Below are 15,673 nucleotides of genomic sequence, written 5' to 3'. Positions count from 1 at the left end.
ACCCAGAGGACACCTAAACATGAGTGGATGTTTAATACAGAGAAACAAAATAATTTACTTTCACCCACCAGAACTTCTCATTCCGAGTGTGTATACTCATCTTTGTGTACAAGGCACACCATGAACGTTCACATTTGTCATCGCGTGCACAATGTGTCCCGGCTTGGGCATTCATTGGGCGCCATCTCTGTCGTCTGCTGAAGCTGGCCGACGTGTGGAGGCGCCTGGGGTGGTAGGTGTGCTGTGAAGCAGTTCGGCCGCAGCTGCAGTCTCAGTGCCCGGTTCTGGTTTGAACCAGAACCCGCCGTTTCTGCACCGCACGACAGCGAGTCGCAGCAACTTCTCCAGATCGTCGATACGGTTCCACAGGTCTTCCTCCGGTCCAGCATGCGGGCCAACGCATCCGCTGTACACACTGTGGCCGCGTTAGGCGTCAACTCTTGGCTGCGGTGCAATCTATGTCGCACTTGACAGCTAGGAGCGCATACGTGCACAACAGGGCGAACTACGGCCGCCGGCCCTTTTCCTTATAGGGCCATAGAAAATCTATCAATCTGATCGACAGCTTTTTGACAAGTTAAACATTGCCATTGGAACTCTTCCATTAACGACGCCATGCACAATATAAAATAAAGGTCGCATCGGATTTGGCAACCTTGGGCACACTGTGGAACCTCAGAGAATCAAACTTCAACACAAGTTATCGTTAAAATGGACCTCAAGTGCTCCTCACACTTCCCAAATCAAACATAGCAGAATGTACCCTGATAGGACGCGTTCAAGGTTATATGCGCTTGGCGTTTTTATGAATGCCAGAAGCGGGCAACGGCCAATCATAGTGAGTGCGAGAACCATCAAGAAGCGTCTTCTTCGTCATCTGCTGGCGCCGGTATTTGTCACTAGACTCACTACAATCACTCCCCGGCGAAAAAGGAGCCATTCTGGCGACCTATGGAACAGGCAGCACTGGTGGGTCGTAGTGCGGCTTCAGTCGGTCGACATGAACAATTCCGCGTCCGCGACGCCGTTGGTCCGTACGTAGTTGACAGGGGACGTCTGTCGTAGAACCCGGTAAGTTAGGCTGTCATACTTTGAGCTGAACTTTGTGGAAAGGCCGGGAGTAGACCATACCAGCGTTCTAGGTGAATATGATGGAAAAGACAAGCCTGCGTCTCGACTATGTTTCTGGCTGGCCTGGTTTTGCGGGGTAAGTGAGCGTGCGATCTGACGACATTCTTCGGCATAGGTGGCAGCTTCAGATAGAGTCGTAGATTGTGAAGCGTCGAGGCGATACAAAAGAATCGTGTCCATAAACGAGGATGGTTCGAGACCATAAAGAAGAAAGAAAGGAGATAATCCCGTGGTAGACTGAATGGCGCTGTTGTAGGCATACGTAGCAAAGGGAAGGATGCGGTCCCAGTTAGTGTGGTCAGCGGAAACCTAGATAGCGAGCATGTCGCCGAGAGTGCGATTGAAGCGTTCAGTCATACCACTGGTTTGGGGATGATATGCGCTTGTAGTTCTATGGATAATATTGCATTCCCGAAGGAGGGCTTCTACAGCTTCGGAGAGGAAAGAACGACCACGGTCACTCAGTAGCTCGCGAGGCGCAGGGTGTCGGAGAACAAGGTTGCGAATGATGAACAAGCCGACTTCACGTGCTGTGGCCACCGGAAGCGCTGAAGTTTCGGCGTAGCGCGTGAGGTGGTCCACGGTGACGATAACCCAGCGGTTGCCATCTGGGGTGTACGGTAGAGTGCCGTACAAGTCAGTGCTGATACGGTCGAAAGGCCGGGAACGACAAGCCAATCAATTTGTTAAGCGGCCCTGCTATCTGGTTAGGTGGGCTCTTGCGGCGTTGACACTTGGAGCACGAGTGGACGTACTGCCGAACGAAGCGGTACATTCCGCGCCAGTAATATCGAAGCCCTAGGCGTGCATACGTCTTCAGTACACCGGCATGGGCGCATTGCGGATCCGCATGAAAAGAATGTCGGTACGTAGATGGCGAGGAATCACTAGAAACTATTTACGGCCATCACAGGTAGTTGCGGCGGTACAGGAGCCCTTCGCGGATGGCAAAGTGGCGAGCAGTGCCCCGAAGCGAGCGGTCGGTGGTGCGGGGTGACGGCTGAGATAAATAATCTAGGAGAGGCTATCAAAGGATCCCGGCGTTGTTCAGATGGCATGTTGGCGAATGTAAGAAGAGTCACAGCTCGAGACAGACGCAGCACCATATTCATCAGGCAGTGGTGAGCGCCAAAGAGCGTCAGCATCCGAATGCTTACGGCCTGACCGGCAGACAACACGGATGTCATAGTCCTGTAGACGAAGCGCCCAACGAGCTAGGCGACTAGATGGGTCTTTTAATGACGACAGCCAGCACAGGGCGTGGTGATCAGTCACAACATCAAATGGACAAGCCATTATACGTAAGGTCGAAGTTTGGTGATTGCCCAAACGATAGCAATACATTCTTTTTCCGTGACGGAATAATTAGTTTCCGCTTTGGTGAGAGTGCGGCTGGCGTAAGAGAAGACGTACTCGTCGAAGCCAGTCTTACACTGGGCCAGAATAGCGCCTAGGCCGACTCCACTAGCGTCCGTGTGGATTTCTGTTGGAGCGTCTGGGTCAAAGTGGCGTAGAATAGGTGGGGATATCAAAAAATGGCGTAAGGTGGCGAACGCGTCTTCGCAAGCTGTAGACTATGCCGAGATGCCTTGGTTGTTGGCAAGCAGCTGGGTTAAGCGGGCGATTATGGATGCAACATTACGCACGAAGCGGCGAAAGTACGAACACAGGCGTATAAAAGCTACGGAGTTCCTTCAGCGTAGACGGCCCGGCGACGGCGCGAAGCTTTGCAGGGTAGGGAAGGACACCGTCCTTGCTGACAATATGGCCTAAGATGGTAAGCCGGTGGGCGGCAAACTGGCACTTCAGGTTAAGCTGCAGTCCAGCGTCGGAAAGGCAAGTCAGGGCGCTAACGAGGCGGCGCAGATGGGAGTCAAAGTCCTTCGAAAAGACTACGACATCGTCCAGGTAGCACAGGCACGTGTGCTATTTGAGGCCTCTAAGAATGTTGTCCATGAGGCGTTCGAAGGTGGCAGGCGCATTCATTACAAAGGCCGAATGGCATCACGTCAAACTCATATAACCCATCTGGGGTTATAAATGCAGTCTTCGGACGATCAGGTATGTCAAGCAGTCGCCCACACAACGCTCTAGCGCGTCGTGCAGCACGAGAAAAAAAAAAGGCAAAAACAATATGGAAACACGATGCTACTAGCGAAAAGTACGGTTGCTAAACTAGCAATATTTGAAATTTTGATACGGGAGGCCTGTCACACTGATAAAAAACATGGTGCACTGTGCATACTAATGACAAGCAATAATTTTGCGACGACATCAAGGATCCGGCAGTTGGGGTCGACGACGAGCTGAACGTTCATAGAATGGTATGACGGTTGACATGCACCTCTTCGTTATCCTCGGGTGCCTATCCTTACGTGCGCGCCGTGTATTGCACCCAACACGCAGGGGAATCCGCCAAGGGTATTGAAGCTGGCCTGCACCTCGGCTAGCTGGTTCGGCGGGAGCCAGCTGGTAAATAGAAGGAGCACAAATAACTTGTGTTGCATTGCGATGTCATGTGGGATTACACTCGTACACATTAGGACACTAAGCAACACAGGAGCGTAGGCGCCACAGCGGCAATAGACAGTTTTAGCAGAGCATTCACGGTCCGCTCCGCGCAGACCGTCTGATCCAAACGATTTGTGCACATCTGCTCAGCGGAACGCTAGCGGGAACGCTAATGCACCTAAGTACAACGCTCATATCGGCGGCGGAACGAAGAACGCTGCCGACGCTCCTCCACGAAGCCGTTTGAGCGAAGCGTTAGGGTGCGTCTACTGCTCGTTTTGTAGTTTTACAGCCACGCAGCGAGAGCGGGGCCAGCGTCTCTGGAAGACGTGCTTGTCAAAAAGTTGTCGCAGTTTCACCTGAAAGGCGAAGCATCAATTGCGATAGCAAACTTGTAGAGAGCTATACGGAGTAATGATATTAGCTTTATCAGCTGTATAAACTTGGACATGCAGCAGCATCGCAACACGCAGATATGTTGTCGACGCCATCGGCGTTTTGCCCGCGTTCGCTCAAAATGCGTGCGGCGTTGGTGACTGTTGCCGGAGCCTCTGATATAAATAGGCACTGCGTGCCGCAGCTAAACGTCGCCTCCCTTCCCTCCCCCTCCCCCACGGCCTCTCGCTCGTCGGAAGAAGGCGCGTTTGCTCTACATACATGGTGATTGTGAAGGAGAACAGAGACGCCTACTTCTTCAGCCCTTAAGCGAGCACGGCGCAGAACGCGCGTTTGTTCTCCGCCGTGCGTTCACTCCCCGTGAAAGACGCGCCCCTCGCGCCCTTTCACTCGCACATACAGCGTTCGGCGCGCGGCGACGACTTCTTCTCCAAATGACGTCATACGGAACCTCACGGCGACGGCGACGCCGACGGCAGAAATCTGCTTTTGAGTGTCCATATAATTGCTATCGCAATAATAAGCAAAATCAACGCAGTTCATGCAGCTAGAGGAGTGCGTGAAATGTTTTCGGACGGGAGCGTGAGCAGCACTCCGCTAAAACTATCTAATAAAGCTATAAACATCGCGAAGATATAAGGCGAAGGAAGCTTACTGTATCCAACCTGAGCAGTGGCGGACGAGAGCAAGAGCAACTCGTCGAACGGTGCGGCTGGCTGTCGATTTGTGCACGTTGATGGTACCCCAGCCGTGATCAAAAGCCACCAGTGGCGAAGAATTTTTGACGACCTGGCATTTTTCCACAAAGTACTCTCTGCACAAGAGCTGAACAGTACTCCACAAGAGCTTAACAGTCTTTGGGCTTGAATTTTTGCCCACCTGGCCTTTTTCCACAAGGTACTGCACAAGAGCTGAACAGTCTTTGGGCTTAAATCATTGTCCACCTGGCCTTTCTCCACAAGGTACTGCACAAGCGCTGGCTGAACAGTCTTGGGGCCTACATCTTTGTCCACCTGGGCCCACTTGCACAAACGCGAGAGCCTCAAAGTCTAGACTTAAATCCGAATGCCGTCTTATCGTAACCTAAACTAAGACTGGACTTCGAGGCCGCAGTAGTGCGCTTGCACGAACCGACAAGAATGAATTCCAGTCCAGAGTTAATGACGCCGGTAGGTACTTTTAGTACCTAGGCGGTAATTTTTGCCGCTGAGAGCGAATAAGATGGCGAACGTGCGGAACTTGGTCGCGAGGTCCATATCGCTTGGCAGTGACCAAACGGTGGCCGTCGCCTGATGTAAATATCCGGCAAGACACCGCGATTTTCGTCAACTTTCTCCGTGACTAGACGCAATATGATATGGTTTGTTCAGCTGCAATAAAAGACTGTCCTCACTAACAACGTAGGCCCAATATTCATTGCTTTTATCGCCAGATTACTTGTAGCACGCTCATTTCCCCGTGTCCCGCGTCACACGTGAACATGACCCGCTAACGGCGAAAAATGCGGCTTCGGCGCGTTGATCACCGTCGCGGTAAATATGCACGACGCCTCCACAAGGCGTCATAAAGGTATGTCAAGCAGTCGCGCACACAATGCTCTAGCGCGTCGTGCAGCACGAGAAAATAAAGGCAATAACAATATGGAAACACGATGCTACTAGCGAAAAGTACGGTTGCTTTCATGGCGTGTTCCATTTAACGCTACTGTTTCCTAATGAAATGCTTATTTTGCATGCGGGTAGGCCGCACTATATACAGATAGCGACTTGCTTATTTGCCGCGCTCTGTAAGCACACGTACAGCCAACATCTTGCGCACTCGGACAGCATAGCTCATTTGAAAGAAGAGCATATATGAAATACAGACATACACAGAAAAGGGAAAGATTATTTTGCACAGAAGGAAAAAGTCCATCAAGCAAATAATACTGAACACGTCATTTAGAAAAAAGAAAAAAATGCTAATAAAATACAATGGCTGCACAAACGTGAAACATTCATAATTCAATGCTAACTAGCAATATTTGAAATTTTGATACGGGAGGCCTGTCACACTGATAAAAAACATGGTGCACTGTGCATACTAATGACAAGCAATAATTTTGCGACGACATCAAGGATCCGGCAGTTGGGGTCGACGACGAGCTGAACGTTCATAGAATGGTAGACATGACGGTTGACATGCACCTCTTCGTTATCCTCGGGTGCCTGGATCCTTACGTGCGCGCCGTGTATTGCACCCAACACGCAGGGGAATCCGCCAAGGGCATTGAAGCTGGCCTGCACCTCGGCTAGCTGGTTCGGCGGGAGCCAGCTGGTAAATAGAAGGAGCACACATAACTTGTGTTGCATTGCGATGTCATTTACACTCGTCCACATTAGGACACTAAGCAACACAGGAGCGTAGGCGCCACAACCGCAATAGACAGTTTTAGCAGAGCATTCACGGTCCGCTCCGCGCAGACCGTCTGATCCAAACGATTTGTGCACATCTGCTCAGCGGAACGCTAGCGGGAACGCTAATGCACCTAAGTACAACGCTCATATCGGCGGCGGAACGAAGAACGCTGCCGACGCTCCACCACGAAGCCGTTTGAGCGAAGCGTTAGGGTGCGTCTACTGCTCGTTTTGTAGTTTTACAGCCACGCAGCGAGAGCGTGGCCAGCGTCTCTGGAAGACGTGCTTGTCAAATAAGCAAAATCAACGTAGTTCATGCAGCATGCAACGTAGTTCATGCATGATGCTGCCATCTGAGGGAAACTTGGGGAAATGATTCCTTCCTGCACTAATTGTAGGTCGTCGCGCGACATGACTTTTTTCCGACACCGATGAGGCAAACTGTCGACATCTGAGGGAAACTTGAGAAATGATCCCTTCCTGCCTCAATTGTAGGTCGTCGCGTGACATGACTTTTTTCCGACACCGATGAGGCAAACTGTCGACATCTGAGGGAAACTTGAGAAATGATCCCTTCCTGCACTAATTGTAAGTCCACGCCGTGACATGACTTTTTTTCCGACACCGATGCTATGATGCTGCCATCTGAGGGAAACTTGGGGAAATGATTCTTCCTGAACTAATTGTAGGTCGTCGCGTGACATGACTTTTTTCCGACACCGATGAGGCAAACTGTCGACATCTGAGGGAAACTTGAGAAATGATCCCTTCCTGCACTAATTGTAGGTCGTCGCGCGACATGACTTTTTTCCGACACCGATGAGGCAAACTGTCGACATCTGAGGGAAACTTTGGAATGATTCCTTCCTGCACTAATTGTAAGTCCACGCCGTGACATGCGCCGAAGCGGCGGGAGCAACTCCGAATACTGATCCTCTCTGTCGACGTGTTGCAACTCTACGAAGCCGTTAAGGTTCCGAAGCTCCACTCGTCGGGGTCGTGTCGTCTTCCGACGGCTTGCATCTTTTTCTGGCGATGCGCGTCGGTCTCCAAATGCTCCAGCTTATAACCGATTTTCTCGAACAGGACGATGCCGCAGAAGCGGCAAGACAGGTCCACCGCCTCGTCGTTATTCTCAGGAGCGGTCGATGTTGGCGGCGTCGAAGACATCGCTGATTCGGCCGGGAGCTTCTGGTATGCGTCCCCACCGGCTGCAAGCCGTCGGAGGACTTCTTCCCTCTGTAGCACCTGCTGATGCTTTTTACCCTTTTTGTGAGAAATCGGGGCGTCCTCGTAGTTCATGGCGTCCAATCGGGAGCGCGAACACATCTTAACTTTGTCCTTCCGCGCCATGTCGTCTGCTAGCGGCGAGCGCTGCAGCGCGGAAGCGGCGGGAGCAACTCCGAATACTGATCCTCTCTGTCACGTGTTGCATCTCTACGAAGCCATTAAGGTTCCGAAGCTCCACTCGTCGGGGCCGTCTCGTCTTCCGACGGCTTGCATCTTTTTCTGGCGATGCGTGTCGGTCTCCAAATGCTCCAGCTTGTAACCGATTTTCTCGAACAAGACGATGCCGCAGAAGCGGCAAGACAGGTCCACCTCCTCGTAGTTATTCTCAGGAGCGGTCGATGTTGGCGGCGTCGAAGACATCGCTGATTCGGCCGGGAGCTTCTGGTATGCGTCCCCACCGGCTGCAAGCCGTCGGAGGACTTCTTCCCTCTGTAGCACCCGCTGATGCTTTTTACCCTTTTTGTGAGAAATCGGGGCGTCCTCGTAGTTCATGGCGTCCTATCGGGAGCGCGAACACATCTTAAATTTGTCCTTCCGCGCCATGTCGTCTGCTAGCGGCGAGCGCTGCAGCGCGGAAGCGGCGGGAGCAACTCCGAATACTGATCCTCTCTGTCGACGTGTTGCAACTCTACGAAGCCGTTAAGGTTCCGAAGCTCCACTCGTCGGGGTCGTCTCGTCTTCCGACGGCTTGCATCTGGCGATGCGCGTCGGTCTCCAAATGCTCCAGCTTATAACCGATTTTCTCGAACAGGACGATGCCGCAGAAGCGGAAAGACAGGTCCACCTCCTCGTCGTTATTCTCAGGAGCGGTCGATGTTGGCGGCGTCGAAGACATCGCTGATTCGGCCGGGAGCTTCTGGTATGCGTCCCCACCGGCTGCAAGCCGTCGGAGGACTTCTTCCCTCTGTAGCACCCGTTGATGCTTTTTACCCTTTTTGTGAGAAATCGGGGCGTCCTCGTAGTTCATGGCGTCCAATCGGGAGCGCGAACACATCTTAACTGTGTCCTTCCGCGCCATGTCGTCTGCTAGCGGCGAGCGCTGCAGCGCGGAAGCGGCGGGAGCAACTCCGAATACTGATCCTCTCTGTCGACGTGTTGCAACTCTACGAAGCCGTTAAGGTTCCGAAGCTCCACTCGTCGGGGTCGTCTCGTCTTCCGACGGCTTGCATCTTTTTCTGGCGATGCGCGTCGGTCTCCAAATGCTCCAGCTTATAACCGATTTTCTCGAACAGGACGATGCCGCAGAAGCGGCAAGACAGGTCCACCTCCTCGTCGTTATTCTCAGGAGCGGTCGATGTTGGCGGCGTCGAAGACATCGCCGATTCGGCAGGGAGCTTCTGGTATGCGTCCCCACCGGATGCAAGCCGTCGGAGGACTTCTTCCCTCTGTAGCACCCGCTGATGCTTTTTACCCTTTTTTTGAGAAATCGGGGCGTCCTCGTAGTTCATGGCGTCCAATCGGGAGCGCGAACACATCTTAACTTTGTCCTTCCGCGCCATGTCGTCTGCTAGCGGCGAGCGCTGCAGCGCGGAAGCGGCGGGAGCAACTCCGAATACTGATCCTCTCTGTCGACGTGTTGCAACTCTACGAAGCCGTTAAGGTTCCGAAGCTCCACTCGTCGGGGTCGTCTCGTCTTCCGACGGCTTGCATCTTTTTCTGGCGATGCGCGTCGGTCTCCAAATGCTCCAGCTTATAACCGATTTTCTCGAACAGGACGATGCCGCAGAAGCGGCAAGACGTCCACCTCCTCGTCGTTATTCTCAGGAGCGGTCGATGTTGGCGGCGTCGAAGACATCGCTGATTCGGCCGGGAGCTTCTGGTATGTGTCCCCACCGGCTGCAAGCCGTCGGAGGACTTCTTCCCTCTGTAGCACCTGCTGATGCTTTTTACCCTTTTTGTGAGAAATCGGGGCGTCCTCGTAGTTCATGGCGTCCAATCGGGAGCGCGAACACATCTTAAATTTGTCCTTCCGCGCCATGTCGTCTGCTAGCGGCGAGCGCTGCAGCGCGGAAGCGGCGGGAGCAACTCCGAATACTGATCCTCTCTGTCGACGTGTTGCAACTCTACGAAGCCGTTAAGGTTCCGAAGCTCCACTCGTCGGGGTCGTCTCGTCTTCCGACGGCTTGCATCTTTTTCTGGCGATGCGCGTCGGTCTCCAAATGCTCCAGCTTATAACCGATTTTCTCGAACAGGACGATGCCGCAGAAGCGGCAAGACAGGTCCACCTCCTCGTCGTTATTCTCAGGAGCGGTCGATGTTGGCGGCGTCGAAGACATCGCTGATTCGGCCGGGAGCTTCTGGTATGCGTCCCCACCGGCTGCAAGCCGTCGGAGGACTTCTTCCTCTGTAGCACCCGTTGATGCTTTTTACCCTTTTTGTGAGAAATCGGGGCGTCCTCGTAGTTCATGGCGTCCAATCGGGAGCGCGAACACATCTTAACTGTGTCCTTCCGCGCCATGTCGTCTGCTAGCGGCGAGCGCTGCAGCGCGGAAGCGGCGGGAGCAACTCCGAATACTGATCCTCTCTGTCGACGTGTTGCAACTCTACGAAGCCGTTAAGGTTCCGAAGCTCCACTCGTCGGGGTCGTCTCGTCTTCCGACGGCTTGCATCTTTTTCTGGCGATGCGCGTCGGTCTCCAAATGCTCCAGCTTATAACCGATTTTCTCGAACAGGACGATGCCGCAGAAGCGGAAAGACAGGTCCACCTCCTCGTCGTTATTCTCAGGAGCGGTCGATGTTGGCGGCGTCGAAGACATCGCTGATTCGGCCGGGAGCTTCTGGTATGCGTCCCCACCGGCTGCAAGCCGTCGGAGGACTTCTTCCTCTGTAGCACCCGTTGATGCTTTTTACCCTTTTTGTGAGAAATCGGGGCGTCCTCGTAGTTCATGGCGTCCAATCGGGAGCGCGAACACATCTTAACTGTGTCCTTCCGCGCCATGTCGCCTGCTAGCGGCGAGCGCTGCAGCGCGGAAGCGGCGGGAGCAACTCCGAATACTGATCCTCTCTGTCGACGTGTTGCAACTCTACGAAGCCGTTAAGGTTCCGAAGCTCCACTCGTCGGGGTCGTCTCGTCTTCCGACGGCTTGCATCTTTTTCTGGCGATGCGCGTCGGTCTCCAAATGCTCCAGCTTATAACCGATTTTCTCGAACAGGACGATGCCGCAGAAGCGGCAAGACAGGTCCACCTCCTCGTCGTTATTCTCAGGAGTGGTCGATGTTGGCGGCGTCGAAGACATCGCCGATTCGGCCGGGAGCTTCTGGTATGCGTCCCCACCGGATGCAAGCCGTCGGAGGACTTCTTCCCTCTGTAGCACCCGCTGATGCTTTTTACCCTTTTTGTGAGAAATCGGGGCGCCCTCGTAGTTCATGGCGTCCAATCGGGAGCGCGAACACATCTTAACTTTGTCCTTCCGCGCCATGTCGTCTGCTAGCGGCGAGCGCTGCAGCGCAGAAGCGGCGGGAGCAACTCCGAATACTGATCCTCTCTGTCGACGTGTTGCAACTCTACGAAGCCGTTAAGGTTCCGAAGCTCCACTCGTCGGGGTCGTCTCGTCTTCCGACGGCTTGCATCTTTTTCTGGCGATGCGCGTCGGTCTCCAAATGCTCCAGCTTATAACCGATTTTCTCGAACAGGACGATGCCGCAGAAGCGGCAAGACAGGTCCACCTCCTCGTCGTTATTCTCAGGAGTGGTCGATGTTGGCGGCGTCGAAGACATCGCTGATACGGCCGGGAGCTTCTGGTATGCGTCCGCACCGGCTGCAAGCCGTCGGAGGACTTCTTCCCTCTGTAGCACCCGCTGATGCTTTTTACCCTTTTTTTGAGAAATCGGGGCGTCCTCGTAGTTCATGGCGTCCAATCGGGAGCGCGAACACATCTTAACTTTGTCCTTCCGCGCCATGTCGTCTGCTAGCGGCGAGCGCTGCAGCACGGAAGCGGCGGGAGCAACTCCGAATACTGATCCTCTCTGTCGACGTGTTGCAACTCTACGAAGCCGTTAAGGTTCCGAAGCTCCACTCGTCGGGGTCGTCTCGTCTTCCGACGGCTTGCATCTTTTTCTGGCGATGCGCGTCGGTCTCCAAATGCTCCAGCTTATAACCGATTTTCTCGAACAGGACGATGCCGCAGAAGCGGCAAGACAGGTCCACCTCCTCGTCGTTATTCTCAGGAGCGGTCGATGTTGGCGGCGTCGAAGACATCGCTGATTCGGCCGGGAGCTTCTGGTATGCGTCCCCACCGGCTGCAAGCCGTCGGAGGACTTCTTCCCTCTGTAGCACCCGCTGATGCTTTTTACCCTTTTTGTGAGAAATCGGGGCGTCCTCGTAGTTCATGGCGTCCAATCGGGAGCGCGAACACATCTTAAATTTGTCCTTCCGCGCCATGTCGTCTGCTAGCGGCGAGCGCTGCAGCGCGGAAGCGGCGGGAGCAACTCCGAATACTGATCCTCTCTGTCGACGTGTTGCAACTCTACGAAGCCGTTAAGGTTCCGAAGCTCCACTCGTCGGGGTCGTCTCGTCTTCCGACGGCTTGCATCTGGCGATGCGCGTCGGTCTCCAAATGCTCCAGCTTATAACCGATTTTCTCGAACAGGACGATGCCGCAGAAGCGGAAAGACAGGTCCACCTCCTCGTCGTTATTCTCAGGAGCGGTCGATGTTGGCGGCGTCGAAGACATCGCTGATTCGGCCGGGAGCTTCTGGTATGCGTCCCCACCGGCTGCAAGCCGTCGGAGGACTTCTTCCCTCTGTAGCACCCGTTGATGCTTTTTACCCTTTTTGTGAGAAATCGGGGCGTCCTCGTAGTTCATGGCGTCCAATCGGGAGCGCGAACACATCTTAACTGTGTCCTTCCGCGCCATGTCGTCTGCTAGCGGCGAGCGCTGCAGCGCGGAAGCGGCGGGAGCAACTCCGAATACTGATCCTCTCTGTCGACGTGTTGCAACTCTACGAAGCCGTTAAGGTTCCGAAGCTCCACTCGTCGGGGTCGGCTCGTCTTCCGACGGCTTGCATCTTTTTCTGGCGATGCGCGTCGGTCTCCAAATGCTCCAGCTTATAACCGATTTTCTCGAACAGGACGATGCCGCAGAAGCGGCAAGACAGGTCCACCTCCTCGTCGTTATTCTCAGGAGCGGTCGATGTTGGCGGCGTCGAAGACATCGCCGATTCGGCCGGGAGCTTCTGGTATGCGTCCCCACCGGATGCAAGCCGTCGGAGGACTTCTTCCCTCTGTAGCACCCGCTGATGCTTTTTACCCTTTTTGTGAGAAATCGGGGCGCCCTCGTAGTTCATGGCGTCCAATCGGGAGCGCGAACACATCTTAACTTTGTCCTTCCGCGCCATGTCGTCTGCTAGCGGCGAGCGCTGCAGCGCAGAAGCGGCGGGAGCAACTCCGAATACTGATCCTCTCTGTCGACGTGTTGCAACTCTACGAAGCCGTTAAGGTTCCGAAGCTCCACTCGTCGGGTATTAGGAACTTATAGTATCATTCTCAACAGTTATGTAAATAAATGTATACAGTCAGCATCAAATGCACGAGCCTCAGCAGGGATGAGGAAACCGTAATATGTTTTTTTTTTCAAGAAAGACATTATTACAATACTTCTGATGAGATTCTGAAGCCCTAGTCTACGCAGATACTGAAGCCCTGGTCTTCGAGAAGAATCATCTCCCGGAATAGAGGCCAAGGGGACAGGCTCAGCAAACAGCGGGCATTTATTGACACACCATGTCCTATATTCTTTTTTATTTAAATTCGACAGCCTGCGATACTTCAGTGCAGCAGGCAGGGCTCAACTCTTTATTTTCTTTTTTACTAGCCCACCACCATTTTCTGTTCCCTTCCTGCCAATTGTGGCGTTCACGTCGATGATGTGAGAGTGCAGTGCTCTACTTGGCAGCAGCTGAACTGCAGCGTTCGCGCAGGCAATAACATAGTTGAAACATTTCTGTGGCCCCTTTCGAAAAAGCATTCTAGGAGAGCAACACAGGAGCTGTGTTCGTAAATGCTTCTACGGTGTGGCCACGAGTCGAAATTAGCTGACGGTATGACTTACCTCTTCAAGCTGGAACGCCTTGTTAAATAGTCATGTTACGTTGCCAGTGGAATCGAGGCATGAGATGCGCTTCTGTGCGTCTCCACGAGGCTTACGCTTCTCAATGTATGGCACCGAATTCTTCAACCCTGCCCTCTGTCTTCATCTACCCTATATAGCAAGTAATTAAGTCGCGCTAAGACGGTAGGTTATGTTCTGGATGATGCCACTGATGCCATTACTATAATTATTAGCCGAGTGGTGATGTGCTCGATCGATGCCGCCGTGTGTCTTCTCATGTATTGCTGTTACCCTCAGCTGATGAGTTTCTAAACAGCAGATGTTCGCTATGCCCTCGTATTGCAGCAGAATGATAATATTATTATTCAGTACATTTGGGGGCGTTGAAATTACTCAATAACGCCGAATCCACCGAGGTCGCATTAATGGGAGTCGAATGTGTATAGTTGAGAAAAAAAAGCATTCCTGGCGACTGTAGTATTCGTATTTGAGCAAGTCCACATGTTAACAAAGAACATTTATATCCGCATTTAGGCCGGGGACCAGCATTTGATAAAATGCCGGCCACCGACCAAATTTTTAATTTTTGAAATACTTTGTTGTTTTTGAAGCGTAAGCTGAATATGTAATATGTATATATATATATATATATATATATATATATATATCGCGGAAGGTGCCTGAAGTATCATAAGAAATATAGCTCTGACATCGGTGTCTGGTGGTGTGACAGTATTACTCGACACAGTATGTGAGCGCAAAACCCTGCCCACAATACATAAGAAACGGACACGGAACAAGCGCTATAGTTCTCCGTCAATGTTTATTATTACCTGTTGTGCGAGTACCCATGAACTGAGGGAGTACTAAGTCAAGTATGCACTAATTAGGCCCTCAGCTAGCCATTTTAAGTGGCAGTATTTGCGTGGTCATGGAGCTCTATACTCGGAATACAGGGCATAAATGCTTCCGAAAGAAACTTTGCAACTTTTTGCATGGTTAGCCGTAGCGCCAATGCGTTATAAATCAAGAGATATAAAGTATCGCCGAAGTACTTTATAACAGATAAGTTGGTAAAGTACACAAGTGCGATCTGCCAGGCCAATCTGGATGAATAACGTGCTGTAAAAGCTCCGAAAACTCCACCGAAGCGAGCAATTCTCAATGCAGTTTATTGCGTGAAGGTAGCCAGGAAAAGGCGGAGCACACGACACGTCGACAATTAAATTGCTATACTATGTCTTCTGAATAGGAAACTAAATCAACGTTCCCAGCACGAACATCGTTTCACCCCGGACCGCCCGACGGAAGGTTCGGAAACATCCTCACGGACATTGCGAAGAGCATGAGGTCGTGTAGGCAACTTTGAGATCATCATCATCCTATATTTATGTCCACTGCAGGGTGAAGGCCTCTCCCTACGATCTCCAATTACCCCTGTCTTGCGCTGGCTGATTCCAACTTGTGCCTGCAAATTTCTTAACTTCTCCACCTAGTTTTCTGCCATCCTCGACTGCGCGTTGGTATACCCATTCTGTAACTAATGGTCCTTCGGTTATCCATCGTACGCATTACATCGCCTGCTCATCTTAAGATAAAAACTTGCAATTACGTGTCCATCTGTTTTCTATGGGGAAACGAAATAAAAAATGAAGTGAAATGAAATGAAAAATGAATGAAATGAAAAAAAAATGGATGAAGCGCGTCTATCGTATTCGCGTATCGTCGTCCCAGCTGTAGTCCATTTACTGGCGCCTCCGAAAGTTATTGCTCTTTCCGACCCCTTACGACCCTTCCATGAAACCCGCCTGGAAATACCAACCAAGGCCATACTGTCCTGCAAAAAACTACTAGAGGGAGCTTTGGCGCTAGACAGTCCACGGAAGCTGCAAGCATGTC

Source organism: Dermacentor silvarum, chromosome 1 (assembly GCF_013339745.2).
Source record: "Dermacentor silvarum isolate Dsil-2018 chromosome 1, BIME_Dsil_1.4, whole genome shotgun sequence".
Classification (NCBI taxonomy): Eukaryota; Metazoa; Arthropoda; class Arachnida; order Ixodida; family Ixodidae; genus Dermacentor; species Dermacentor silvarum.
This window is presented reverse-complemented; position numbering follows the sequence as displayed.